We start from the raw sequence: 12,500 nt of genomic DNA, 5'->3' as shown, positions 1-12,500 counted from the left end.
TTGATGCTTTTGAACTGCGGTGTTGGAGAAGACTTGAGAGTCCCTTGGACAACAAGGAGATCCAACCAGTCCATCCTAAAGGAGATCAGTCCTGAATATTCATTGGAAGAACTGATGCTGAAGCTGAAACTCCAATACTAATGCAAAGAACTGAGAAATCCTTGGAAAAGATCCTGATTCTGGGAAAGATTGAAGGCGGGAGGAGAAGGGGACGACAGAGGATGAGCTGGTTGGATGGCATCACCGACTCGATGGACATGAGTTTGAGCAAGCTCTGGGAGTTGGTGATGGACAGGGAGGCCTGGCGTGCTGCAGTCCGTGGGCTCACAAAGAGTCGGACATGACTGAGCGACTGAACTGACTGACTGACTGTCCCTGAGGGTAGTGCTTATGAACTGGGAGGCCTACAGTTTCATTTCATGCTGGGCTCTGGAAATTATGTCTCTGGTCTTGCCCAGCCCCTCCTCTCCACCCTGGAGACCTGGGACTCCAGAGAGATGGTAGCAATGAAATGTGCCGGCAGGAACCCCCCCACTCAGTTCAAAATGAGGCACAGAGGGGCCAGACCACACACCCAGGGGCTGGCGCTGAGCCTCTGCACCCCCGGGGAGGGACTGGGATGGGAAGAGCAGGACGCCGCCTTGGCCGAGGCCCACTGGCAGCCCTGCAAAGCTTCTGCACAGCCCTGGGGGCGGTCTCTGGTCTCAGTTCTTCGGGGCCCCCGATGTGTCTGAGTCTGTCCCCTCCACCGCTGTGGGCCCATGGAGGACAGGTCTCTCTCTGTCTCCTCTCTACCCCAGGGGCTGGAAGGGAAAGTGAAAGAGTTAGTCGCTCAGTGTCTGAGCGTCAGAACCCCTGCCACACACAGCACTAGCAGTCCACCCGAGAGGGCCTGTCCTTCCGCCGTGACACGGTGGGAAGGGCCTGGCTCAATGTATTGCCCCCCTCAGCAACTGAGGCCCACAGTGGCTAGAGCTGGGAGCCCTCTTGGGTGCAGTCCACAGTCAGGGGGCCTCGGGGGGCCCCGAAAGGTTCACTTCACCGCACGGGAGTCAGCACACAAGAGACGGGACACGGTGCCTGTGGAAGGCAGGATGGCAGTCTCTGCTGAGACAAGGTCAGGAGGCTTCCTGGAGGAGGAAACGCCCCCTTCCAGAGGCCTGAAGGGGGAGGGCAGGTTGGTCCAGGTCAGGGTGGGGGCTTCAGAGGCCTGGGGGAAGGAGGGCAGCCCAGACCACCAGCAAGCCAGCAGTGGCAGCTGGGCGGCCTGCAGCAAGTCAGTGAGCTCACCCCCAATGTGGGGCACCCCCAGGGTAGGTCCCCCAGTTCCCCGCCCTCAGCACAGGGCTCAAAGGCAGGAGCTCCTGACAGTCTGGAGCAAGCGGCTCACAGAGTGGGATGGTGCAGAGAGAGTCCAAGGGACCAGGAGACCCAGAGGATGGCGGGGCAGCTGGCCGGCATCCAGAAAGTCAGAGGTGGGTAAGAGCGGGGTGGGGGCCCCGGGGCCGTGGGAACTGTCCAGCAAGGTCTCCACAAGCCTGGCCTGTCCTGACCTGCAGAGCCCCCCGGGGGAGCCTGTGAGGAAAAGAGGGCAGCCTAGGAACATGTGGCCTCGTGTCAGAGTCACGGGGTCCCCGACAGTAACACTTCCCATGAGATAGCAGGTCTGAGCCAAGCATACCTGATGAGTGTGAGGGTCCCGAACCCTTCCACACACAGGACAAAGACTGCATGAATCCAGGGGCTGTAGGGGGCCACCCTCAGGGCTCCCCGAGCCTGAAGACGCCCACTGTCCACATTCGGGTGGGTGTCTGTCTTCTCCCTGGCCCCCGCCCCCATCCTCGGTGTGAGGGATTCAGGAGTGTGAGCCCAGCCGAGGGCTGGGAGAGCTTCGGTGCCTTGTGGGCCGTGGCCACCAGGGGGCAGCACGACTCTCCGACTGTCCGCAGCCAGAGCTCCCTGGGGCGGCTCTCTGAGAGCCCCGGGGGAGGGGGTGGGGGGAGACCCCACTACTCATCACAGACACCATCATCTTGGGCTGCTGACGGCTGCGCAGGAGGCTCTCTGGGGTGGCTGGCACCCCAGGAAGCTGCCAGTGCTGAAAGTGTGGCCTAGCAATGTGGTGAGCTCCCCATCACAGGAGCACCCCAAATGGATACCCCGTGCTGAACCTCTCTGAGGCTCCCAGCTAGAGGGTGCAGACCGCAAAGCCCTCACTGACCCTGGAGCTGCCCACCGCTCAGGAGGCTGCACCGCACCGTCACTTACCAGGAGAGCCCACGTGGCTGGGCTCCCTGGGCGGCAGGAGGGGCAGCCGGCCCGGCCCCACCCTCCAAGGGCGGAGCCACTCGGGGTCTAGGTGACTGGAGGAGGCTGCCGCGCCCCCCCGCCCCGCCCCCCGGGTAAGCAGGGCAGATGCAAAGGCACAAAGGTGCAAAAGCACAGGGCAGGTTGGGGACATGAGGCAGCTGGCACATCGGGACTGGGGCGCACTGTCAGATGTGCCCGGACGGCCTCAGACGCCAGGTGACGTGCCCGGGCTTCACTCTGCAGCGCAGGACGTCCCTCCTGGGCTCAGCAGGGGCCCATGAGGCGCGGTCAGGACAGGGGCTGGCATCTTCTGAGTACTCATCACGTGCAGGGCCCTGGCCAAGCACGCTTCCTGCTGCATCTCCTTGTCTCCCACTTAACAGAGGAGAAAACCGAGCCTCAGAGAGCTGCAGGAACGCGCCTGGCAACAGAGGAGCCGAGGCAACCCAGGCCCCCAACGCCGATGCTCGCCTAGCCACCCACCTGCCTGGGTGTTGAAGACACTCCCAGATGCACAGATGTCCCCAGCTGTGAAAGCTGGGGACAGAGCCAGGGTGAGGTCCCAGGGCAGGGAGGAGCCGAGTGGGCTCATTATGGGATGTGGGGCTGGGGAGACTCACACGTCCCTTTGGGACTTAGCAAAGAACCGTCAAAAGTAGACCCCACTCTTGGTGAGGCAGTGAACGCCTCGTTCTTGGAGGTGACCCTCTGGAGGCTCCTCTGAAAGCAGAGGGGGGAGGAGATGCCCCTGTGGGGGAGACCAGCCTGCTGTCCTGGGCACAGCAGCATCTGAAACTCCTTTTGGGAGATGCCCCCTGTGGGGGGAGACCAGCCTGCTGTCCCGGGCACAGCAGGATCTGAAACTCCTTTTGGGGAATTTTCTTCGGCGCGATTTATGAGGGACAGGAAGGACCAGGCGCCACCCAGCTCCAGCCCGCCTGTGCCCAGACACGGCGTTTGGCAGTGGGCGCCCTCAGCTGGCTCTGGGCCCAGGGGGAGGGGCTGCCCACCAGTAGACGGGACCCCTCCCCCCGGGCACTGGCAGAGGAGACTGGCCACTACAGTGTGGTGCTCATCACTTCTTTAGCAGCGGGTTTCTTTCTGCAAACAAAACTCCCCAGGAAGCCCAGGTTATCTCTCCGAATCTATTCATGGTTCAGCGAACTTCAGTAGAACACCTGCTGCGTGCCATGTCAGTGCCAGGAGGAGACAGTGACAGGGGATGATGCCGGGCATCTGGGCAGGCACCAGCCGAGGGCAGGCCCTTCATGCAAAAAAAAGAAAAAGAAAACGGCCCTCACTCTCCCACACGTCCTGGGGGAGGCAGGGATTGTGAACATGCCTGGGTCTCAGGCGGGAAATGCAGGCCGGCATGAACAGTGACTGCAGAGAAGAATCAGTGTGATGAAGGAACTCTGGGGTGACGCCCTGGTATGCGCCCCAAAGACCGAGCCCAGAGACTCAGACCAAACCCGGCCTCCAGCGGCTGCCCCACTCAGGAAGCCCCAGGGGGACGCAGCGCAGGTGGTCTGTCACATGATCAGAGGAAAAACAGCGTGGTCCGCCCTGCCGTGGGACATTCTTCACCACCGGAGGGAGTGAGGCCTGACACAGGCGACCACGGGCGTGGACCCTGAAAGCCTCACGCTCAGTGAGAGGCCGGATGCCAAGGACCATGTGTCCTTCCTTGAACACGCAGGGTCCAGAACGGGCCAATCCACAGACACAGACAGGACTGAACGGCCTGGAGCGGGGAGCGGGGAGTGCCTGCTTCATGGGTACAACGTTTCTTTTCTGTCTGGATTTGTTCTAAACGGAGGTGATGGTTGCTTGACATTGTGTATCAAACACCATGGAATTACACACTTGAACATGGTTCATTTTCTGTTCTGTGAATTTTTCCTGAATAAAAGCAGGTGGACACTGTGGAGCAGGCAGAGGAGGTGAAGTGGCCAGGGAGCCCCTCCCAGGCTCGGGGGGGCGGTCACCGTCCCCCCCCCGACACTAGCCGTGGCCGAGCCACCGACTTCAGCCCTGGGACCCTAAGTGGGGTGACGGGGGCACTTCCAGGCTGGAGTGCTTAAGAACCAGAGAGCAGTCCTGTGGGGGTGGATCCCGACGCCTCCCACTGGGGACCGCGGTGTCTTCATGTGACGGCCGAGCCTCTGTCGCCCTCCTGGTGGGTCTCCAGGCCCCCAGGGAGCAGGAGCCCCGCCCCGCCTCCCCCAACCGGTCGCGCACGCGCGGTGTGAGTGGGAAATGTACCTTCAGCAGCCGGGCCTCTGGGAGTCGAGGCTGTGTGTGGCTGCAGTTGGGCCCGGCCTCCACTGACCGCTCACCCGCTCTGGGCAGGGCACTCTGGGCAGGCCCTCGATGAGGCCAGGGTGAGCCAATGCAGGGAACCTGAGGGAACACCGGAGCCACGGCCCTGAGGCAGATGTGTGCCCGGTGTGGTCGGGGGGAGCCCAGAGGCCACTGCAGTGGGAGGCCACAGCCCTGGGGCTGTCACTGTAAAGGGGTGGGGGCCCTGCGTGGTTCTAAACAGGGAATGGCAGATGGGGCTTAAGCTCTGGGAAGATGCGCTGGGCTTTGTGGGAAACAGGCACTTCGACAGCGAGTGATAGAACCCAGCATGACACGGGCTTCCCCCAGAAGGAAAGTTAACTCACGTAACAGGAAACAAAGGGAGGGTGAGCTCCCGGCACACGTCGATCAGGGTGTGCTTCTCTGAGATCCTTCCCTGCCCTCATCCTCGGGTGGGGCATGCCCCTCATGGTCACAAAAAGGCTGTCTGCCTCTCCAGCAATAGGAGAAAGCCCGGAACCCGCAAGGCTGCCCCTGGTCACCTTTCAGTCTACACTTGCCCAACCCTGAACCAGTCACTGGCTAGGAGGGAGGGTAGGTGATTGACTGGTCACAGGGTTGCACTGTGAAAACCCCCAACCCAGACACACAAAAAGAACCTGGGATCTCAGAGCCTCAGGAGTCTACCCAGCTCTGGCTCTGCTCCGCCACCCACCATGGCCCCCCATTCCTGCAGGGCAGAGCCCAAACTCGTGAGCATAGCTCCCACCTATATTCCTAGATTATTTTATCCCTACAATGATCCTGAAAAGTCAATACAACTATTCTCTTCCCTCTAGGGGGTGAGGAAATTGAGGCACAGAGAGGTTAGGTAACATGCTCCAGGCCACACAGCAGGTAAATGAGGGATCCAAGGGGCTGGCCCGGAGCTTCCCACACTGCCTGCTTTCTGGCCACTCCTTCCTTGGATGGTCACAGCCCAATATCCTCTCTCTGCTAGTGACGCCTTTCCCTCCACCTCCTCGGTCTTCACAGACAGCCAGTTCACATGTCACCTCCTCCAAGAAGTCTTCCTGGGCTCCAGTTCTGAGGCAGTAGGGACCTAGGAGCCTGGGGCCACGACTCAGGTCTGTCTCTGGCCAGCTGAGTAATCTCTGAGCCTCTGAGAACTCAGCTACACAGTAGGGATGGTGACAGAGCTGGGACACTGTGTGAAGGGTGCCCTGAAGCCCCCTGTGCGCCCCCCCCACAACCCTTGTCTCCAGTCAGAATAAGCTCAAGGCCTCCCTCCTGCACCTGGAGTTTCCGCTGACAGCCCAGTGTAAACACAGGGAGGCGCAGGAGAAGTGTCAGCCGGCCTTAAACAAACCTGCTCGGCAGGCCGGAGACAAGGAGCAGGCTGGCGGGTGGTGGGGGCTCTGGCTGGAAGAATTGAAGTGGGATTTAGACAGGATTTGATTTACAAAAAGGAAAAGATAATTATCTGCAAGGTTTCAGACAAAGTCTGTTCTTAAATAGATGGAGGGATGCAGGGATGGGGGAAGGGGTGGGTAGATGGATGGATGGATGGAAGGGAAGAGATCACACCATCCTGAGACTGACCTCAGGCAGTAGCTAAGCGTCAGCCAGAGTCTAGTATGGAAACTGGGAGCTAAGAGGGCTGCCAGTCAGGTGTCCGCTCCAATCAGCTTCTCGGTGTGCTGGCAGGAGCCAAGGTTGGCCCCATGACAGTCACCCCTGCTGCACATCAGGATTCTGGGGGGCCTTGTAAAATGCTGGTGCCCAAGCGCCCACCCAGGCCACTGAAGCCAGCCTTCCCAGGGCCCAGCCTGGGCATCTGTATTGGATCAAAACTCCCAGGTGATTCTGCTACACACCCACATACGCCACCCCGCATGGCCACTAGCTGGACCTCCAAACACAACTGTTTTCTCACATGCTCCTCCAGCACCAAACACTGCTGCCCTCTGCACAGAGGGTAAAACCGGGGCTCAGGCAGGCCCAGTGACCGGCCTCAGGTGAGAGGCCGAAGGGCTAGGCTTGGAGCTCAAATCTGTCATCCCCAAATGTCCTCATCACCTCACTTGAGGCCCAGCCCAGTCTCTCCAACATCCTGGCGGACCAGGCCGGGGGCAGAAATCAGCCCCAGGAGGAGGGTCCCCACGCTCGGGGCAGAGGCGCTCAGCAGCGGCGACCCCAGCCTGTCCTGGCTCTGACTCTCTGACTCTCAGTGTGACCCCAGGGGCGGCCCCCCGTCTGCAGAGAGGCCGGACCACACCCCACTCTAACTCGCTCGGGGCCTCGGACCCCTGAGGCTCCAACAGACCCTCATGACACATGTGGACGGTTTCACACACAAATTCTGGGCATTCATGGATCCACTGAAACCACCCAGGACCCCAGACTCAGAACCCTGAGTCAGAGGATTCAACCAGAAGAACAGAAGATTCTAAGAGCTTCCTCTTACTGACCGTGTTTTTGAATTACCTGATTGCCCAGCTGCTCCCTCAGTTGCCTGGGAGAGATAGAGGCTAGGCCGGTGGCCCACACCTAGGGGGCCCCCCTGTGGTCTGAGGCCACATCCCCACCCATGCCATGCCCAGCCTGCCCCCTCCGCAAATAACCGCAGGCGGGACAGAGCAGCCATCGCTTCTAGACATGGGGCCCGCTGAGCCAGCTCCGGTCTTGCTCCCGCCCCAGGTGAGGGAGGTCCCACCCAGAACTGACCGTCAGCTGTGACCCCTGGCCTAAGACCCCACCTCCCCAGCGGGGTCTCTCCTCCCCCTCCACTAGGAGGCCCCACTTTAGTCCTCCCTGCTGCCCAGGACCCACTAGTGGCTGGGGTTGGGGAAGGGCTCTCCTGGGGCTGACTGGCGGCCATGGAGCCCCCAGGTTCTGCCCAGCCCCTAGGCTGTGGCTTGGGGCGGAGGAGGTGGACGGGGTCTCTGGTCTCCTATCCCAGGGCCTCCAGGGCAGCCAGCCCCCTTCTCCTTTTCACGTAGTGAGGTCTACATGTGAGTATTTTGCACAGAACACTCTGCAGCTCACGGCGTTGGGGGACAGTGGAATTGCATCAACTCCCAGCTCCCTTCTCACCCGGGGTGGGGGTGAGAGCGTCAGTTCTGCCACCCCAGGGCCCTGACACTGCGAGTCTCTGAGACCCTGCCTTCCCGGTGGCCTTCCTGTCCCCAGTCGTCAGAGAAGAGCCCGGGGGTGTGAGTGACTCGTGAATCAGGCTGCTTCCCACTCAGCCCTGCCCTGTGGTGACTGGCACTCCCCCTTGCTTGTTTCAGCCATAGGGTGGGGAGGGGGCTTTTAGCTGCCGCAGATGCATTCCTAACTGCTTCACTTTGATTACGGCTCCCTGTGAGAAAGCCCGCCTAGGCCCGGAAGCCGGTCTGGGCTCCGTCCATGCCAGAGATGCTGCCACTGCTGTGGCCACCACCTTGATGGTCGTCTTAATGTCATCAGTGGCCACCATCACCACCATCACCGTCAGTGTCATTATCACCGTCATGTCCACTTGCGTCCGTGGCTGTTGACCAAGCTCCCTGCCAGAGCGCGCACTCTCACACGCCCCCAGCAGAGAAGGGCCTGACGCGCAGGGTCTGGGACGAGTGCCCAGGATGGACACTGACCTCGTGCCCCGAGAGCAGGTCAGGGAGGAGCCAGAGCCCGGAGGCCCCTCGTCGGAAGGAAAGCAGGGCGCAGGCCCAGGCATTCAGTTCAACCCTCCTTCCCTCCCCTGACTTGCCCAAGGTCACCCAGGAGGAGATGGGAACCAGATGCTCAGCCATCAGAAAACACCCTTGACCGTGGGCAGGCATCCTGACAGCCTGAAACCAGGCCTTGGTCCCCACCCTGACTCTCTCACTCTTTCCTCAAGCTTCAGCCCACGCCAACCCCTCCTGCCCATCTAAACACCTTCGAGGTCTGGCCTCTGTCCTCCTGACATGCCTTGTAAGCAGGAAGTAGCCAGCAGGTCCTCCCAGGCAGATGCTAGATAACCCTGGCTCCATGGGAAGGAAGGGGAGGGCTTGGGAGGGGCCTCCCTTAGGACCCAGCGCCCTCCCCCCATTCCCCATCAGAAAGTGAAACCTCCCTGGGCCGGGCACAGGGAGGCAGGGCACGGAGGTCCCAGGGACAGCTGTGGTGTGTGCTCAGGTGGTGGGTGGCATGTAAGCGGGCTGGGTGCCCTGACTACTGACGCCCGCCAGTGAACGAGCCCTGGTCCCACCCTGAGTCCTGACCCCGGTCACACACGCATGTTGACGCTCTTCGCAGACCAAGACCTCACCTGTCACACAATGAGCCCCAGCCCTGGTCATCACTGAGCCCTGACCCTGGTCCCACCCCGAGCCCTGACCTGCACAGCCCCTGTGAGGGGCTCGCAGCTCCTCACCGCAGGCGAGCAGGCTGAGGCTCAGGCCGCGGAATCCCAGCCCTGCCTCCCGCAGCTGGTCAGCCGCGGAGCCTGGATCCGAGCCCAGGTCCTGGACTCCGAGTCTGGTACTGTTGTCTCCCACCCACCAGAGCTCCCGAGGGCCTGGCCAGGGCCCTGGGGGCCACACGAGAGACAGGGCAGCCTCTCCTGGGCAAGCGCCCTGAGGCCAGGGGCAGAGAGGGTCTGTGCCCAGCGCTGACAGATGCTAGGGCTGGCGGGGTTGGAAGGCTGAGCTCCCCGGGAGGCCTCTGAGAAGACAGCTCAGGACGCAGCGATCTGGGCGGGGGTGGGGCAGGTGCCTCCTTAGTGTGAGATGACTCACTACACCCCCTCAGCAAGGCCAGGGGTCCTGGTGGGCGGGGAGCAGACACCCCACCCCCAGGGCAGACCCCCACCTGCCCCAGGTCAATTCTCTGCAAAATGCAGGCAGGGGGCTGTCAGATCCACGGCTGCTCGTATGAACATTTTGGGCCACGTGCTCTGGCTTCAATTTTAGAAAGACAGTGAACACATACACAGTCTATGACATGACCCCGCCGTGGGGTCTGGGGCTGTCCATGCAAAGCATGCTGAGATCCTCGAGCAGCAGGGTCAGGTTCACTCTGAGCAGGACCTTCACAGACCCCAGTTCTGTCCAGCCGGTCATGGCTGAGGGGCTCTGAGTTAGACTCACCCGCAAGCTCGCAGTGTCCGAGCAGGTCGGTCTCTAGGCCCTCGAGCGGGGGCTGTGAGGATTGTCCCACCAGCACCTCTGTCTGGCCGCCCGTGGCCGCTGTCCACCCACACCCTGGCGCCCCACCCCCTGGGCCCTCCCCACTCACCAGCCCAGAGAACTGGCACCAACTTTCCGGAAAGCCACTGTCCTAGCCAAAAGAAACAGCGTCCCTCCTCCCGTTCCCACCCGCTGCCTGCTCCTCTGGGCGGTGGGCAGTAGGGGAGGGGCCCCCATGGTCAAGGACCCCGCCATCCTCCCGACACCCTCAGCCGGGTTTTGTCCCTGCTGCCCAGGCGGGCAGACCAGCGTCAGGGAGGAGGCAGGCTGGGACATGTCCAGGACACCCTCAAGAGGTAGGGGCCAACCTCGGCTCCCACCACCCACCATATCCCATCAGTGGCAAGGAGGGGCTCAGTGTGGGGAAATGTGGGGTCACCCCCCGCCCCGAGTGCCTGGTTCAAATCCTGGCTCCACCTGCCATTAGCCAGGTGGTCTCAGGCCCCTGCCTTCTCAGAGTCTGTTTCCTTGCCTATAAGAGGGAGGGGCAGTACTGACCGTACATCCCACCCCACCCCAACCCCTTCACTGACCAGAGACGGCTGCCCGGCCCCTGGAGGAGAGGTCGGGGGCGGGGGTGGGGGGTGGCCAGCAAGAACGAGAGGAAGCTGCAGCAGGAGGGGAGGGGTCGGCCACCAGGAGGAGCACCCTGTTTATAACAGGGATGCAAAGCAACCTGGAAGGCCCCCTGAGGAAGCTGGGAAAGGCAAGAAAGGGGGCCAAGCGCGTTGTGATGGAGTCAAGCCATCCTGCCTGCCCATTTTTCAAATGAGTGGGCATTTGCATTTATTGATCTACTGTATACCTTCACATATACTGAGCATCAGAGAGAAAGAAACAAGTAAAATTCTGGCCTCATCTGGGGGAGCTAAACATCCAGATAGAGACCAAGTTGATGCGGGAATCCAGACAAATGACTCAGGCCCCAAGTGCTCTCAGAACCCTGGGGCTGAGGGAAGACAGTCAATGCAGGCTTCACAGAAGAGGTGGCCTCGACGCCAGGGAGGATCTGGACCTAGAGAGACGCTAAGAGAACAGTGGGGGCAAAGAGCTTGCCACCCCCCTCCCACAAGATAGTGAGGGGAGGTCCCAGGGTGGCCTCTCTCTCAGGGCAGGGGCTGGAGCCCGGGAGGGCCTGGCCTGGAACTTTCGACCCCAGGCTCTTAGATGGGACCACATCTCTGCAGTTCGGAATCAGAATCCTAGGATCAGTGCTGTTTGGGGTCTGGGGTCTCTGCCCCCCTCCCCCGTGGCCACCAGTGCTCCTGCCTGCCCGGCACTGATACTATGCAGCAGCTCCGGAACGTGCCCGCCCAGGCTCTCTTCTGGCCCCTCACAGGGACAGGGAGCTCACTGCCCTCCGTGGGGGACGGTGGACGGGGCTTCTGCAGGGGCCCTCCCCTCACAGCCCTGCTCCCACTCCAGGGCGGGCGAGCAGAGCGCCAGCGTCCAGGGCCAACCTCTAAGTCCTGTGGCGCAGAGACAGACACAGCATGCTGGTCCCACGAGGCCGCCCGGAGGCCGGGAAGGGCTGAAATAGAAAGCAGGTCCCAAGGCCCTGTGGGGGATGTGGCCGACTCTTGACCCAAGGGGGCCGGCCCAGCACTGCCGCGGAAGCCAGTGCTCAGCCCAGCCCGGGGCGGCCTTGGTGGACAGGGCTGAGGACAGGGCCCTGGGCCTGGGAGAGGCCTGGAGCCCGCCCTCCCCGGCCTGGTCCCGGGATGTAGGGAACTCTCCAGCATGCCCGGAGGATGGTTCTGGAAGCTTCCTCAGAGGACACAGACCCGCTCAGCCGCGCAATTTCAGACCTGGCCGGCTGTCTGGGCTCAAGCCCCAGCTCCACCCCTTCCAGCTGCCTGACCTTGGCCATGGACTCCTCTCCATCAGACAAGGATGGTGACAAGGGTGCCTCGAGGAGGGGTTGGGGAACACGAGCGTGCTCCACCATGATGCACGTCGGAAGTTCTAGCCGCTGCTACGGTTGGGCACCATCACCGTTGCTTGAGTGACTGACCCTTAGACCTGTCTTCAAGCCTCAGGTCATGATCCAGCAGTGGCTCAATGCAGTGACCACTGACATGTGCTGTATCACAATGCTTGGGACTTAATGGGGGACGGGCAGGGCCCCCCAACACGTCCCCAGGCCGCCACGGACCGGGGCTCACACCTGCGCCTGCAGCAGCCCCACCAGAGCCCCTCCCAGCTGGGGCCAAGTGTCCCGAGCGGGCCGTGGGGGAGGGAGCGCGGCTCCAGCCCCAGAGGGACCTCCTCCCACCCTCTCCCCCATCCCCAGTAGCCTCTGCATCGAACAGACCCAGAGCACCTGCCTCTTCCTCCAGCCCAGGTGTCAGCATCCTCTGGGGGAGAGAGACCAGGGAAGGCTGCCTCTCCCTGCAGGGGTGGGGGGAGGAAATGAGCCGATCCTCCAGGTGCGGGCTGGGAAGGGACACGCAGGGGGCTCCCGCGTACAGCAGCACCCCAGCATCATCCCTTGTCCCCCTGCACCCCACCAGCATGCCCCCAGGGTCCTCTTTCATCCCATCCCTGCCCTCGTGTCTCAGGACTGGCCCAAGAGCTAGGGCTGCGGTGAGTCCAGGCCTGCTTCCCGCCAACACCTGCCACGATCCATTCTCTGCGTGCCTTTAAAGAGGTCTCTGTCACTCTCTGGGC

The sequence above is a fragment of the Cervus canadensis genome, chromosome 12 (assembly GCF_019320065.1).
Source record: "Cervus canadensis isolate Bull #8, Minnesota chromosome 12, ASM1932006v1, whole genome shotgun sequence".
Taxonomy (NCBI): domain Eukaryota; kingdom Metazoa; phylum Chordata; class Mammalia; order Artiodactyla; family Cervidae; genus Cervus; species Cervus canadensis.
This window is presented reverse-complemented; position numbering follows the sequence as displayed.